The sequence below is a fragment of the Geotrypetes seraphini genome, chromosome 1 (genome assembly GCF_902459505.1).
Source record: "Geotrypetes seraphini chromosome 1, aGeoSer1.1, whole genome shotgun sequence".
Lineage (NCBI taxonomy): Eukaryota > Metazoa > Chordata > Amphibia > Gymnophiona > Dermophiidae > Geotrypetes > Geotrypetes seraphini.
The window spans coordinates 313,175,447-313,193,803 of record NC_047084.1 but is presented as its reverse complement, the minus strand read 5'-3'; the positions used below and the strand labels follow the sequence as shown (position 1 = coordinate 313,193,803).

The following is an 18,357-nucleotide window of genomic DNA, read 5'->3' as shown; positions in this document are numbered from 1 at the left end:
TTTACAGCAAAATGTATAATAACGAGGCCTTTTCTCCTTTCCAAATTGTTAAATTAATAAGGTTATTCAACAACAGTCAACTCGAGCATTCAACACATGCATGTTGCCCCACTCACATTTCTCCCCCTATCCTCAATTAACCTCCCCTCATACCCATGTCTATTTTCCCATTTATCACCTCAGCCATCTTCACATTTCCTCTATCCCCCAAAGACTGACAAGAAAAGGCCATTTTTATGTGGATGAGCACAACCACTGTGAAATATGATAACCATTAACATGATAATACCTAATAATCAAATTATTACATAGTCAAAAGCATCAGTCTCAGTGCTTAACAACTTCTTTAACTAAACAAATGAGTTTTTAAACTTAGCATTGGACTTCCTCCTGGCAGAGATTTTCTAAGAGGTTCCAAATTCTGTCAAAGTTATTACTTGGTACTAGTAATCAAAGCTATCCATGTCTGGGATCAACAGGCTTTAATGCATGTCGCTTTACACCAATCAATTTTTCCCTTATACTAGCCAATTTTGCCCCCAGTACAATCAAATCACATGTCTTCACACTGTCAAGCTGACAAACAACTCTACTTTTTTGGCCCAGCAATTGTAGCTGTGCCACTATCTCAGGCATACATGAGAAGTTACTCCCATGACTACGTACACTTGCCACATAGGATGCTGAGCAACTTGCTGATGTGCTGACTGTGGTGACATTGTTCATGGAGGAGGTGAGAGGACAAGGTTGCTCTTCTCTCACATGATGTGGCTGCAAGAAGTTCAGAGGTAGTTGGTACTGTTGTCTGTGCAGGAGAATTCCTATTACAGATCTTCAGTGAAGATCGAGGAGTTGCAGGTTCACTTGTGGTGGTGATTCTGTCCTTTTATTGGGGATTATTGAGATGTCCCATGGTAGTGAAGATAAACCTGTTAAACCATCTGTGATAACCCTAAACTCCATCTGGTCTGCATTGGTTGGTCTTTAAGCTATTGCTTTTAAACACTCAAGTGAAATTTTTTGGGGGACCTCCAAATTAGAAATACAATCAAGTCAGGAGGAGAGTAAATTGAGTGCCCCGGTTCAAAAGATGGAAAAAGTAGAGCAATGATTGGAATATCAGGAGATGCTGGCAGGAACTGAGGTACAAGATTGTTTAATCTTCCATTGGAAGTTAGAAGATGATGGAGAATACCCTGAAGAATTTAAATGTGCATTTAATTAATTTTCTTAAGGTTTTAGGTGAATCTTCTGGAGAGACCTTGAAGAAATACTTGCTGAATATCTTGAATATTTCATCATGAATCCATCTTACCAATGTCTAAGGGGTTAATTCTCTTCAGGTTACCACAGGTTAGGTGCCAGTTTGCTGCACACTAAGCACACATGCTATATCAGCAATTATGAACATAATTGCTTTTATAGAATAGTATCATAGGTCTACAGTTAGTCTGCTTACACCATGTTTCCAACATTGGCTAATCTAGGTCACAAGTACCCGGCAAGATCCCAGAAGAGTAAAACAGATTTTATGATGCTTATCCCAGGTTTAAGCAGTAGATTTCCCCAATAATGGCTTATAAACTTTTCTTTAAAGACCAAACCTTTTTTGAAAGCTCCACACCATTTTTATCACTTTCCTCTGGACCACTTCAAGTCTTTTTACATCCTTAACCAGATATAGCTTCCAAAACTGAACACAATACTTGAAATAGGCCTCACCAACAACTTGTACAGAAGTATCAACACCTCCTTTCTTCTGCTGGTTATACCTCTCTTTATATAGCCTAGTATTCTTCTAGCTACAGCCACTATTTTGTAACACTGCTTTGTTACTAGCTGATTTAAATGTCATAAGAACATAAGGATAGCCTTACTGGGTCAGGCCAATGGTCCATCAAGCCCAGTAGCCCGTTCTCACGGTGGCCAATCCAGGTCCTTAGTATCTGGCCAAAACCCAAGGAGTAGCAACATTCCATGCTACCGATCCATGGCAAGCAGTGGCTTCTCCCAATAACAGACTCTGGACTTTCCTCCAGGAAACTGTCCAAACCTTTCTTAAAACCAGCTGATTCCGGAACTTGGAGGCTTGGTGGATGGCTGGCTAACTGCTGAGCTCCCACCTTTGAACATCATAAATTAGATTTAAAGCAATAATTTTTCTCCTGATTCATTTAAAATCTGTGGAAATGTCATCAACTAAACAAAAGTTACAAGAAACTCCTGCTAGATCAACAGGAAAGATCAATAGATTAAAAGAGGATTCACAGACTTCCAATGAGGTTCCTTTACCAATGGATGCCTTAGATATGATCGAGGTAATGGAAGCATTAAGAAACATCAATTTAAACCTAATTGAAATGAAGAAAGAAATGAATCTTATGAACAGTAAGTTTGATATATTAAATAATAGAATGAACAAATTGGAAGACAGAATGGGAAAATTTGAATATATACAACAAAATGTCAAGGAAGATCATAATATTTTGATGGAAATGAATAAAAAAATGATAGATAAGGAAAATAGGTCTAGGAGTCAAAATTTAAGAATAATTGGATTAAAGGAAAGTGCTGAAGGGAAAAACATGATCTCTTTTTTAGAAGATGCAATATCAAAAATTCTTCCAATAAAAATTAAAGGTGCACTGGAAATTGAGAGAGCACATAGAATTGGAAAGAAAAATGCTCAGCATCAAGAAAAAACAAAAACTGTAATATTGAGACTACTACGATTCCAACAAGTACTGGATATTTTAAAAGCTGCAAAAGAGGCAAAAAATCTAACATACAAAGATTCCCAGATTTTGCAAAGGAGACTGTTCAGGTCAAGAAAATTTTTTTACAACTTAGGCAACCTTTGAAAGAAACAGGAGATCAGTATGGATTATATCATCCTGCGTTAATGAAAATCACATACAAAGGAAAACTTTATCAGTTTAATGAGCCAGAAAAACTTAAGGATCTCCTGTCATCTCAAAAAACACCTATAAATTAGAATTTAATTTATTTCATGGAATTAAAACGCTGGTTCAAGGGAAGATATGTTTGAAATTTTGTTTTTATTGATTTTAATTGAATATGAAAAGTTTGGTTTAGGGAAAAGGTTTGTTAATATTTTTTCAATATACTTCAATTGATGTTAAGATGGCTACTACAACTGATTCATTAACTGTAATGGAATGATTAGAAGAGTTTCAAATTAAAATTGAAGAGGATTCTACTCTAGAATCGGTAAACAAATAAGAAGATAAATATTCATATATTCATATTTACCAGGCGTCAGATGGAGTGCGGGAGAGAGAGAGGGAGGAGCATTGGGTGAGGCCTTCGGGAAGATTGCATCGGAGATACAGCCGGGGAGTGTCCTGAGGCTGATGCCCTGGAGGGTGAAGAGGTGAAATGATTCCGCGAATGAACAGAGTTTTGGGTCTTGATACACAGACGGACAATGGTTGAGTTGCAGGTGGGCTGCTGCATGGGTAGAGATTCCCTTCTGGTGAAAAGTTTGCAGCTTGCCTCCTCCCTGTGGTTTCTGTTGCCGGCATGGAACATTCGACTCGGGTGCTGGGGTGTATGAAGACTTTGTGCCCCGGTGGCTCCTGAGGCGTATGGAAACATTGAAGCTGCGGCGACGTGCTTTACTGACTTCCTTGTGTTGGGTAAATTTAATGCTTCCGGTTTCCGGTGTTCAATATAGGCTACGGGAGCAGACAATGACTGCTCACATAAACACAATGTTCATAGTGAAACCAGAGGAAACGGAGGAGCCCGAGAGGGTGAAGATATTGGATATTGCAGAGTATCGATGCACAGAATGGCCGGGTCTTCGTGGATGTTAGCCCAGCTGAAAGAACAGATTCTGCCTTACAGAGATCAGTTTTACAGATAAACCAAGGGACAACGATTCTTTGCAGAGGGTTTGTTTACTTTAGATTTAGAATCAAAGGCCTTTTTAACCATGGTTCCTGTAGCAGCAAACTAAAAATAGTAATGATGAAATTATTTAATGCCAAAATGATGGGCCATGTTAAGTGTATTTGATTTTACTTTTAAGAAAATGATTGAATTCAGCAGAAATGGAGGAAGTTATTATAGAGAGTGTAGTACTACAATGGATAATTCTTACATTAAATATAAAATATTATAATGCTATTATCTTAAATGAGACTTGAAAGTTATTACATTTTCTGATGTCATCATATCAAAAAGAAAAATCCTTATTTATTTTATTTAAATTATTAATATTTAAATAATCCTATAGATCTGATGTAGTTTAAAATAATTTGAAGATATTTATGAGATGGTTAAATATTATTTAGGTGCTTAAAATACCTAATAATTTATTTTATAAATTAGTTAAATTGAACTCTTGGCTTAATTGGAGTTGATACATTGAAATATGGTAATGCAATAATGGTTTTTAAATCAATTTACCACTATTAGGAGGGATTGTAAAGGAAATTCTAATGTATTTCTGATATTTAAAATGATTTTGTTAATATAATGTAATTTTGAATTACACATTTCTTTACTGAATTTTATTCATGAAGATTTATATGTAAGAAGTTTGGTATATAATTAAAAGGGGAATGAAGAGGTTTTTAAATATATTGATTGATTAATTTTTATAGTAAAGGAGAAATCGTTAAAAGAGATGCTTATGGGAGGGAGAGGGGTGCCGGTCTGTGCTTATGTCTTCAAGTTATTGTAATATGAGGAGGGGTGGGATATGGGAGGGTTTAGGGAAGGGTTTTTGGAATCATAGAAATATAATATTTAAGAAATTAAGAGAGGGAATGACTGTTTTATATAGTAAATTGAGGGAAATGAGTAATGTGCAGGAAAATTATAACAAATTGAAGTATTTGTTGAAGTTCATAGGTGATGGAAATAAATATATTTATGGAGCTTAAATTACTTTCGCTAAATTTTAATGGCTTCAACCATCCAATAAAAAGAAAGAAAACACTTTTATTTTTAAAACAACAGAATATTGATATGTTTCATTCAGGAGACTCATTTATTAGCCTTAGAGTCTCAAAAATCAAAAGGAAATTGGATGAAACATTGCTTTTATGCCCTAGCTGTAAAGAAAAAAGCAGGTGTTGCAATATTGATGAATAAAAGATGTAATGCTATGTTCAAATTAATTGTTGCTGATCCTTCAGGAAGATGGATACATGTAGATATGAATCTGGGAAATACTATCATGGCGCTATTCAATGTATATGCACCTAATTCGAACCAAATTGAATTTTTCAAATCTCTACAACAATTATTGTTACCACTGGCTGCTTCTAATTTAGTTGTGGCAGGGGATTTTAATGCTGTTATAGATCCTTTAATGGATAAAAAACCTAGCAGAATTATGAAATCATTAGGGATGGATAATTTGGTTCAAAATTGTGATTTAAAAGATATATGGCGAATATTTCAGTTTAATGATCGGGAATTTTCATTTTGTTCCCATGTTCACAAATCATTTTCAAGAATAGATTATATATTTGTTTCAAATGCATTAGTTCGGCAAATAACACAAGCATTCATTGATCCAATTATTTTGTCTGATCATGGTGGGGTGTGGATTAAAATTAAAATAAGTGACCAGAAGGACAGAAGAGCTGTGTGGAGATTTGATAATGCATTGCTTGTAGAACCAAATTTTATTGAGAAAATTCAGTTAAAATCAATGATTATTTTCAAATAAATAATACGGAAGATATCTCAGTGGAAACGTTATGGGATGCTTTTAAGGCAACCATAAGAGGTCAAATTATTTATTTTTCGGCGTATATTAAAAAACAAATTAAAAGTCAATTTTCCAGGTTAGAACAAGAAATTAAGAAATTGGAATTAAAATTAATGGATAAATGGGAATATTCTATATTACAGGATCTCTTGAAAGCTAAAGGGAAATATAATGAGATTTCTTCTAAAATGATAAGGAAAGATTTATTTTCTCAACAGGCATTGTATTATGCAAATTCAAATAGGGCAGGAAGATTACTAGCAAATTATTTGAAAGCAAAAAAATGAAAAACAAATGTAGTGGCAATAAAAGATGAAAAAGGAAATGCTTTTACACAAATTGAGCCTATTTTAAAACAATTTTTACATTTTTATAAAAATCTGTATTTTTCTGAGCCTTATTTAGATAAAGAAAAGGATGGATTGTAATTTTTAAGTTTAATTAAGGGGCCAAAAATTCCTGAGCATATAAAAGAAAGCTTAGAAAAGCCAATATCAATAAAAGAATTGCAAACAGCATTGAAGTCCCTTAGAGTTGGATCTGCTCCAGGTGGAGATGGTTTTACAGTAGAGTTTTACAAATCATTCCAAATTACCCTATTACCATATTTGTTAAATTTATATCAGACTCAACTAACTAAAGGTTGTATTACGGGTACCGTGGCGGAATCATTAACTATGGTCTTGCCAAAGTCAAATAAAGATCCCACACTGGTTTCAAATTACAGGCCTATTTCTTTAATTAATGTAGATGGAAAACTTTTAGCTAAAACTTTGGCTATACGTTTGGCTAAAGCTCTCCCTTTTATTATTGGAATGCACCAAACAGAATTCGTTGCTCAAAGACATTCTTCTAACAACACTAGGCTTGCTTTGCATATGTTGAATTTGTCAAAAGCCTTAAATGATCCGGCTTTTTCTGTATCCCTTGATGCAGAGAAGGCCTTTGATCATGTCGAATGGACCTTCATGTATCAAGCGTTGGAATGGTTTGGTATTGGTTCAGGATTTATACAAATGGTTCAAACATTGTATAGCTTCCCTGTTGCTAAATTGTATATTAATAATAATTTTTCAGACGGTTTTAGGTTGCAGAGGGGGGTTAGACAAGGCTGTCACTTATCTCCTCTCCTTTTTGATATTGTATTGGAACCCTTGTTATTAGCCATTCAGCAAGCGAAGGAGATTCAGGGTATTCTTCCACTCAATGTCCATTGTACAAAAGGTTTGTTTGATTCATTTCCCTTTCTTTGGAGGGAGGATGGAATAAAGTATTTAGGCATTTGGATTAAAAATACCATGGAAGAAACAATGAAAATAAATGAAAAATCGTTATTACACAAGGTTACAGAAATGTGTGAGCAATGGAATCCTTTACATCTTTCATGGTGGGGGAGAGTCCAAACTATCAAGATGATGATTTTGCCTGTGGTTTATTATCAGATGGATGTTGCCAGTTTATTTTCAAGGGTCCTTTTATAAAAAATTAAATAGCATTCTTATAAAATTTATTTGGCTACGTAAAACTTCTAGAGAAGCCTTGGTATCTTTACAAAGGCCAATTTCAGAGGGAGAGGTAAATTTTCCCAATTTTTATAGGTATCATCAAGCCTATATTTTATGCCAAGGTATGTATTGGGTCCTCCCAGAGCTCATGGAAAAACTCCCAGATTGGTTGTGGCTAGAATGGCAACTCATGTCTCCATTACGCCTTTGCCATGTGCTCAGTATCAAAATGCCTAGTTACAGTAAAGATAACAGAATATTAGCTGATACATGGAAAACATTGCATTATGTAAGTAATTTAACAACTATTCTAATTCACAAATCTACAAATCAATCTATATGGCTGAACTCCAAGATTAAAATTGGCGGAGAAAGGCTCGCCTAGAAGCATTGGATGATAGCAGGAATATGTTTATTAGATAATGTTATCTCTAATGGTAAAATGCTTGAATTTTCACAGTTGCAACATAAATATGGCCTTAATTAATCAGAAAGTTTTAGATGGTTGCAACTGAAGCAGGCCATTCAGGCAAGGTTCCCTGACTGGAAAAACCTTAATAATCAATATAGTATGGAGTTCTTATGCTTTCAGGCGGACTTCTTGGGTCACCAGGCCGCCCAGTGGTATAAATTGCTGACTGGATTTATTAAAAAGAAACCAAACATTGGTCTGAGAGACATTTGGAGCACTGAGATTAAGCATCACATTTCTACGTTTCAATGGCCACGAATTTGGACTTGGAGGATGAGATGTACAGTGTCGGCATCTATGAGACAAACTTGTTTTTTTCTGTTACATAGAGCATTATGGATCCCTGTTCGGTTACAAAAATTGAATAGCTCTAAGTCTAATAAATGTTGGCACTGTCATCTCGAAGCAGGGACTTTAGATCATTTATTATTCTATTGTCCATATATTATGAATTTTTGGAAATCAATTTGGGACCAAATTAATTGTTTATTAGACAACCCAGTGGCATTATCATATGATACTGTGCTGTATGGTATGGCAATGAGAGCAAAAAGTCAGATTTCTACAAATAATAACAAATTATTACTTATAATGACTGGGGTTGCCATTCAACAAATTACGTATAATTGGAAAAATTGGAGTAGATTAAATTATAATTTTTGGTGGAATACCTTATGTCATGTTTATAAAATGGAGAGATTTATTGCAATACAGCCGGGATGTTTCGAGAAATTTCAAGATGTGTGGGAGCCATTAACAAAGTATTGTACTGATTAGATGACTTTTTTTCCCCTTAAATTTACAAGTTCAATTGTGTGAGGGGGGTAATTTTATTATTACTTATTGTATAAGATATTGATTATATAATAGGAAAGGGTGGGAAGGGTGGGTGGGAGATAAGAGCATATCATTTGTACCATTGATGATTATTAAGTGATTTATTGTTAATTTGTTTGGACATATTGTCACACTTATTGTAAGTTTGAAAATGAATAAAGAATTATAAAAAAACCCACAAAAAAACAGCTATACTATCTGCTCTTACCACAACCTCTGGCAATGTGTTCCAGAGCTTAACTATTCTCTGAGTTAAAAAAAATTTCCTCCTATTGGTTTTAAAAGTATTTCCCTGTAACTTCATTGAGTATCCCATAGTCTTTGTAATTTTTGATGGAGTGAAAAATCGATCCACTCAGGATTTTGTAGACTTCAATCATATCTTCCTTCAGCCATCTCTTTTCCAAGCTGAAGAGCCCTAACCTTTTAGTCTTTCCCCATATGTTAGTTTTGTATGTGACTGCCAGTATTCTAGAACTTTAGCATGTAAGTTCTGGGCATGCCCCTTACCTGCCCTTGATCCTCCCATGTTCACACCCCCTTGCAGTTACACATTAGAATTTGTGTGCTTCAAGTTTTAAGGTTTAATTAAGAGTTTGATTAGATCGCTTTTTCAGAATTTCAAAGTGATGTTAATGTTATAGAATACCAATTAGATGCAGTTATGTGCGTAATGGCAAATTAAGTGCCAATTAACACCAATAATTGGTTAATGTCAATTAGCTATCAATTTGTCAATTAAGTTATGCATACATAATTTTGCATATTGTGACCCAAATTCTACTTATGTCACCTAAAAAATCAGTGCTTAACAAATTCACACTTAGCACTATTCTGTAAACTGCATCCAGAGTTAGATGTGGTTCACAGAATATGTGTAGAGCCCATCCCCGCAAAGAAATTAAGACACAGTCATTTACACCAATGAATACCAGGCATAAATTCTGCACAGATTGGGTGTATTCTGTACCAGTGCACCTAGCTTTTAGGGATGCTCATGAGCTGTCATGACCCTTTTGAGATCCGTGCAGTAGAGTTTAGGTACACCACTTTAAAGAAAACATCTAGAGAGTAGTGCATGTAAATTGTAATTTGTGCCATTAATTGCTTGATAATTGGCAATTATCAGTGCTGATTGGTTTCTTAACCTATTAAGTTGCTTGCACAAATCAACAATGTGCACTGATTTGCAGATATAGCTTTAGTCACAATTTATAGAATCTGAGAGTACACATAAAAATGGGCATGCATGATTATAGAATGAGGGGGTAAATGTTTACTGTTGCCAATCAGGGCTGGACAAGAATGATCTGGAAGATCAGATATATCTGGTGTTAGTTTGTATGCTTAGGCTTTCTTTGAGAACTTAGAGAACAATACGTATATACAGGAGAAAAGACAGGATAGAAACATGATCGCAGATAAAGGCCAAATGGCCCATCTAGTCTGCCCATCCACAGTAACCATTATCTCTTTCTCTCCTAAGAGAACCCACGTGCCTATCCCAGGCCATTTTGAATTCAGACACAATCTCTGTCTCCACCACCTCTTCTGGGAGACTGTTCCATACATCCACCACCCTTTCTGTAAAAAAGTATTTCCTTAGATTACTCCGGAGCCTATTAACTCTTAACTATATCCTATGCCCTCTCATTCCAGAGTTTCTTTTCAAATGAAAGAGACTCGATTCATGTGTATTTACATTATGTAGGAATTTAAACGTCTCCTATCATATCTCCCCTCTCCCGCCTTTCCTCCAAAGTATACAGATTGAGATCTTTAAGTCTGTCCCCACACGCATTATGATGAAGACCACATACCATTTTAATAGCCTTCCTCTGGACCGATATCATCCTTTTTATATCATTTTGAAGGTATGGCCTCCAGAATTGTACACAATATTCTACATGAGGTTTCACCAAAATCTTATACAGGGACATCAATACCTCCTTTTTTCTACTGGCCATATCTCTCCCTATGCAACCTAGCATCCTTCTAGCTTTCACCGTCACCTTTTCAACCTGTTTGGCCACCTTAAGATTATCACTTCCCTAATCACCTCTTATAATACATCTAATTGTAATTATAAATAGTACAATTAGATGTATTATAAGAGGTGATTAGGGAAGTGCTATTCATGAAGATCACCTGAATTTATTTATTTATTTTTCTAATTATATTGAGTTGCACCTTAAGATTATCACATACAATCACACCCAAATCCTGCTCTTCTGTTGTGCACATAAGTTCTTCACCCCCTAAACTATACTGTTCCCTCAGGTTCAAATGCATGACCTTGCATTTCTTAGCATTAAATTTTAGCTGCCAAATTTCAGACAATTCTTCAAGCTTCGCCAGATCTTTCTTCATGTTATTCACACCATCCGTCGTGTCTACTCTATTGCAGATTTTGGTATCATCCACAAAGAGGCAAATCTTACTCGACAATCCTTCAGCAATAGTGTTTATAAAAATGTTAAAAAGAACAGGCCCAAGAACAGAACCTTGAGGCACACCACGGTTAACATCTCTTTCCTCAGAGTGATCTCCATTGATCACTACCCTCTGTTGCCTTCCACTCAACCAGTTCTTGACCCAACCCGTCACTGTAGGACCCATCCTGAGGCCACTCAGTTTATTTATGAGACGTCTGTGTGGAACACTGTCAACTTTGCTAAAATCTAAATACACCATATCTAGCACACATCCTCTATCCAATTCCCTGGTCACCCAGTCAAAGAAATTGATCAGATTTGTCTGAGAAGACCTACCTCTAGTGAATCCATGTTGCCTCCGGTCCTGTAATACACAGGATTCCAGAAACTTGACCATTCTCTGTTTTAAAAGTGTTTCCATTAATTTGCTTACCACAGAAGTCAGACTTACCGGCCTGTAATCCCTACTTCTTCCTTACTTTCACTTTTGTGGAGAGTGACCACATCTGCCCTTCTCCAGTCCTCCGGTACCACTCCCTACTCTAAAGACTCATTGAAAAGGTCAGTCAGCAGAGCTACCAGAACTTCCCTAAATTCCTTCAGCACCCTAAGATGTACACCATCTGGCCCCATCGCTTTGTCTACCTTTACTTTAGCTAGTTCCTCACAAACACAATACTCTGAAAATTAATCAGGGTCTCTTACTCCTCCATCCCTATTCATGTTTGTCTTCTGCGGTCCCGTTCCTGGTGCTTCAACCATGAACACAAAACAGAAATATTTGTTAAGCAAGTCGGCCTTTTCTTTATCAGCTTCTACATATTCTTCCCCTTCCCCTTTGAGTCTCACAATGCCACTTTTGCACTTCTTCCTATCACTAATATATCTAAAATATATCTTGTCTTCCCGTTTTACCGTGTCAGCTATTTTTTTCTTCCATTTGCATCTTTGCTTTCCTGACTACACGATCAGCCTCTCTTAACTTTTCCAGATATTTTTGTCTGTCTTCCTATTGCAGCAATCTTTTGTAGTTTATTACAGCTAACCTCTTATTCCTTACCTTCTCAACTACTACTTTTGAGAACCAAAGCAGCCTTCTTTTCCTCTTACTTTTACTTACTTGCCTCACAAAAAGGTTTGTCGCCCTTACAATTGCTCCTTTCAGTTTTGCCCACTGCATTTCCACTCCTTCCAAACGTTCTCATCCAGACAATAATTCCCATCTAAACAAAGTTAGTTTTTTAAAGTCTAGAACCTTTGCTTTTGAATGAGCCCTTTCTATACCCATCTTAATATTAAACCATACTATGCAGTGATTACTGGATGCCAGATGATCACCCACTGTAACATCAGAAACACTTTCCCAGTTTGTAAGCACTAAGTCCAGTATGACCCCATCCTATGTGGATTCCATTACCAACTGCTGGAACAGTTCTCCATGTAGAGAAACAGGAATCTCCCTACTTCTAGAAGACCCCACAATAAGGATACCCCAATCAACAACCTGCATGTTAAAATCAGCTATTAGCAATGGCTTTCCCTTTTTTAGATATATTCTGAATGTCTACTATTAAATTTCTATGTACTTCTTCCATCTGTGAAGGAGGCCTATATATCACACCAATATATTCACTATTCTATCTTTCCTAATTGATCCCCAGTGCCTCTTCCTTGCCCTGCAGATCCTGCAATTGTGTGGCTTTAATATGATCTTTATATATATATATGCTAATGTTTTCACAGCTCTAGTTATAACAATAATTTATTACATTAAATTATAGTGAAGTGAAGTGCTCAGACCTTATAACCTGAAATATAAAAAAAATATAAACAGAATTTTGAGTTAGTTGGTAATCTTGAATTTGATTTTGATTTTTCAATAGTGTCCCTCCCTGATGAAGAGGTGAAACTCGAGTCGGGGGATGGGAAGTATTGGATGAACGGATGAAAAGTTCAAGTTATTTTTTAGCGATGCACACAAGATTTAAGGGCACAGAGTCACCATTGAGGATTAACGACAAACAACTATCCACCCCATTCAGATAAGTATACTGAGATTATCTGATAGTAGCATTTGTTTAACAAGGGTGGTCAGGGGACAGGTGAATGCGATGATGGTCCCCTAGTTAACCTCAAAGTAGTGACATCACTATATTTCAGGTTATAAGGTCTGAGCACTTCACTATAATTTAATGTAATAAATTATTGTTATAATTAGAGCTGTGAAAACATTGGCATATATTAATCTTCATCACAGAATACCTAAATTTATCTCCCTATTAAGTAGGAGATTTAATATGATCTTTAACATATAATGCTCCTCCTCCTCCTTTTATTCCTACCCTGTCTTTCCTGAACAGGTTATAGCCCAGTATAACTACATCCCAGTCATGGTTCTCTGTGAACCATGTCTCTGTGATCGCCACCATATCCAACTCCTCTTCTTCCATCACAGCTTCTAGATCCAGAATCTTGTTTCCCATATTTCGAGCATTAGTATACAGTATACTGCTTTCCACACATTTCCCTCTTTTCCCATCCGTGTAGAGGTATTCAGTGATTTATTTACCTGAGGGCTTATACTCACCTGGGAGCTTTGATCACCCTGCCCCATCACTTCTAGTTTAAAGCCCTCTTCAGTAGATTAGCCAGCCTGCTGGTGAAGACACTTCTCTTCTTTGATAGATGCACACCCTCCCTGCCCAGCAACTCTTGGAAGATCATCCACGTAGCCACACATTCATCTTCAAGATGCAAGCTTCTCTGCCCTGGCCTTTACCCTCGACAGGGAGAATGGATGAGAATACCACCTGCGCACCTGACTGCTTCACCTTCTCCCCCAGAGCCACATAGTCACTTTTGACACGTTCACAGGGGTACCTGGCAGTATCGTTAGTGCCAATGTGGATGAGTAGCATTGGATAGTAGTCATCAGAGATGTTTAAATATCTCTGTGGCGTTAATGTACAGGTGTCTTTTTCAAATTAAGGAAAATTCTGGAAGGAGAGGGCATAGGATGAAGTTAAGAGGTAATAGGCTCAGGAGTATTCTAAGGAAATACTTCTTTATAGAAAGGGTGGTAGATGCATGGAATAGTCTCCCGATAGAAGTAGTAGAGAGGAAGACTATATGAATCCAAGAAAGCATGGGACAGGCAAGTGGGATCTCTTAGAGAGAATATAAGATAATGGATGGTGGGGAAGGGCAGACTAGTTGAGCCATTAGGCCTTTATCTGCCATCATGTTTCTATGTTTGAAAGAAGAGACTAACAGAGGTATGATTTTAGCAGCATTTGTATTTGAGTAGGAAAATGAAAAAGATTTAGAGTTTATATTTTCATACTAAATTTTCTACCTTTCTGGAACCAAAACAAAATAAAAAAATTCAGGCTATAGCCTAAGAAGCAAGTTCTTGTTAATTTTCCTTGTAAATGTCCTGTGGGAAACTAAGAATTATGTGCTTTTCTTAGTGTCCTATTTTCTTAATTTCCTTGCTGATAAAAGAAGGGTTTCTGTGACAGATAGGGGGACAGAGCTAATCATTCATGAATGGCAGTACTAATTATGTGTTCTATATTTAGCCGGAAGCCAGAATCTAGTAGTTTCTTATAGGTAAAATAATTTTCCTTGTTATTTTTCCTCTTTTTCTTGCTTGGTTTCTCATTAAATTTTGTTTTAATATGGACATTTGGAATAGAGGAATATTACTTTTCAGAACTGTGTTTTATTTTTCTTATAAATTGCATTTTCTTCCAAGTGGTCCTATTTCCTTTCAAATGATTTTGTTTGCATGCAATTTGATTGAATAATAAATTAAATATTTTTTTAAAAAACCTCCAGGGGTGATTTTCTAATCCCTGATCTCCTTTGTCTGGTAGCTCTAGGCCAAGACTGACAGAGTGTGAGAGGAGCGTGTAATTGAAGAGAGGATTTATGAAGTCAGAGTATGGGTTGTGGACTTTGCCATTTACATTTGCATTCTGTCATTTCCAGGGTCCAGAGTGAAACTTATTTTTACCCTGAGATGACTATGATCTTCTAAGGTATCATCTCACATAGTAGGAACCCCTGCTTAAAAGAAAACTCCTGTGACTCAGTGGTTAAAGGCACATCTGCTATCTTCTCCAGGTTATGAGTTCAAATCCCTAGTATGGTCAGGTACCCCAGCACATATTCCTATTTTTTTTAGTGGCAATCTGCCTTCTAGGTGCATATTGATGATGTCACAATGATGTCAAGATTGTGCATCAGACATGTTCACGTGCTCTGAACCACAGCTATTGTGAGTAGGGTTTCTCTTCTTGTTTTCTTAATCTTTGGAAATGAGGTTTAGCATGCAATACATTTGTTCATGTGCTTTGCTTGAGTAATGCATTATTAAATATCTTTTAACCTTAATATCAAACAGGAGTACTCTTTATACAAAAACAGAAGGTTTAGTATGCAATATATATATATATATATATATTTTTTTTTTTTTTTCATGTGCTTTGAGGAATACAGAGGCCAAAGTAGTATTTTTTGGTTTTGTTTTTTTTAAACAGCAGAGGAATTGGACAAGTGTTGAAGGTATATCTTTCCTAGAGAAATGACTGCTTGTGAATCAAGAGGATATAAGCTTGGCTTTTAAATTGACATGTGGTTTAATGGCTGAGTGTGTGGTGTGGTGATTAGAGATACAGCCTTAACACCCTGAGGTTGTGGATTCAAATCCCTCACAGCTCCTTGTGACCCTGGGGCAAGTCACCTAATTCCCTCATTGCCCCAGATACACTAGATAAGAGTTTGAGCCCACCAGGACAGAAGAGAAATATGATAAAGTAGCTGAATGTAAATACCACTTAGGATATAAATCAGGGGTCTCAAAGTCCCTCCTCAAGGGCCGCAATCCAGTTGGGTTTTCAGGATTTCCCCAATGAATATGCATGAGATCTATGTGCATGCACTGCTTTCAATGCATATTCATTGGGGAAATCCTGAAAACCCGACTGGATTGCGGCCCTCAAGGAGGGACTTTGAGATCTCTGATTAAATGGTATGTAATTAAAAGATAAATGAATAAAATATAATAGTGGTGCCATTTTACTGCATACAATTTTAATGTAAAAACCATCATAACACTAAAACGTGATAACATTATAGACGTTGTCAGGATTGGGTTTTCAGGATAGCCCTAACGAATATGCATGAAGCAGATTTGCATGCCTGTCACTTCCATTATATGCAAATCTCTCTCATGCATATTTATTAGGGCTAGCCTGAAAACCCGATTGGCCTGGTGGTCCTCCAGGACAGGGTTGGGAACCACTGGTCTATACGACACCTAAAAGGCGATTCTATAAAAGACGTCTAACTATATAGATGCGTTTAAATTCGCTGGATGCTGCTGAGTGCGATTCTCTATTATGCATCTATGCATAATAGAATCACGCTGAGCGTTGTGCTCCCAGACATCTAAACCAGTGGTTCCCAACCCTGTCACGAAGGACCACCAGCCAGTCGGGTTTTTGGGATAACCCTTATGAATATGCCTGAGAGAGATTTGCATATAATGGAAGTGACCAGCATGCAAATCTGCTCCATGCATATTCATTAGGGCTATCCTGAAAACCTGACTGGCTGGTGGTCCTCCAGGACAGGGATGGGAACCACTGGTCTAAACGACGTCTAACTTTTAGGCATCCTTTACAGAATTTGCTTCTAAATGCATCTGAGAGGTTTTTTGTTTTTAATGAATTACTGTGGGGTTCTTAATGACTAAATCTGACCCAGGCTTAAAGAAACCTCAATGAATAGACATTCAAAACAAAAAACAGGTTTCTAAACCAACTCAAAAGTTGTTGTTCAGTTGAGAGAGAGGGTCTCAGAGATCCTGCAACGTTCAATAACTAAACGCCTAGAAGGTAATGCAGGTAGGATTTTCTTTCATCTACTCTCACTCATGATTTAAAGCTTGTTAATTGAAATGTAAATCAATGGCCAATAAATAAATGAATAAATAGAGCATTTATCTTAAACTCTCTATGGAAAAGTGCCTCTATAAATGCGGTAAATGTAGTATTTGCACGTCAACTAGACAAATCAAGGAATTTGTAAATCCATCTAACAATAAAACATATTCCATCAGACATTTTTTGACGTGCGACTCAAGTTATATCATTTATGTCATTATTTGTCCATGCTCAAAACTGTATGTTGGCAAATCGATCCATCCATTCCGCATTAGAATTTGAGAGCATAGATCTAATCTCAAACGTGGTATCACCAATGCCCCCATTGTTGAACATTGTCTGCTTTTTAAACACACTTTCAGTCAACTTCGGTGTTGGTGTATTGACAAAGAACCACCAAATATTAGAGGTGGAGATCGCCATAAAAACTGCTTCAGAGAGAGGCCAGATGGATTCACAGACTGAACACTTTGACACCATATGGATTGAATATGAATATCAGTTGGAAAACTTTTTTATGATACATTCATTTTTGTTTTACATCTCCCTGACACTCATTTATTGGATTGATTTTTATAACATCAGTGGGGGTGGGCTTAGCCGATCATAAGTTGTTTATGCTTACGTCGGCATTTTTCATGAGATCAGAATGGGTGGGCTCGGTCTCTTTTATTCACTTTTTTTTCACTTATTTTTCTCCAATGGGAGCGCAGCTTTCTCAGCTGACAGCGTATTTAACACGCATGCGCTGGCGTCTTTTATCCACAAGCGCCATTTTCGAGCAAATCGTTGTTTGAACAGTAAGTACAACATTATTCAACGATTAAAATTTAAAAGTTGTTTTTGGTAATCATTGAATTCATTTATGTATTGCAGTTTGCCAAAAAAAACCAGAAGAAGCCACCGACGAGTGGCGAAACGGGCCCCGTTGGGTCATCATTGCGGTTTACCACTGCAGGGGCGACTGTTGGCATCGCCCTGAACATCATTAAGAGGCACTTTTCCATACAGAGTTTAAGATAAGTGCTCTATTTATTCATTTATTTATTGTACATTGATTTACATTTCAATTAACAAGCTTTAAATCATGAGTGAGAGTAGAGGGTTGATGAAAGAAAATCCTACCTGCATTACCTTCTAGGCCAGGGGTGTCCAATGTCGGTCCTCGAGGGCCGCAATCCAGTCGGGTTTTCAGGATTTCCCCAATGAATATGCATGAGATCTATTTGCATGCACTGCTTTCAATGCATATTCATTGGGGAAATCCTGAAAACCCGACTGGATTGCGGCCCTCGAGGACTGACATTGGACACCCCTGTTCTAGGCGTTCAATTATTGAACGTTGCAGGATCTCTGAGACCCTTTCTCTCAACTGAACAACAACTTTTGAGTTGGGTTCTTAATGACA

General features: G+C 36.8%; 1 protein-coding gene across 1 annotated transcript in view; it reads right to left on the bottom strand.

Moving 5' to 3' along the window:
* The window catches only part of COL25A1 (collagen type XXV alpha 1 chain), a 405,886-nt gene that overhangs the window by 35,903 nt on the left and 351,626 nt on the right, over window positions 1-18,357 (bottom strand). The gene's annotated exons all lie outside the window — the stretch shown is intronic.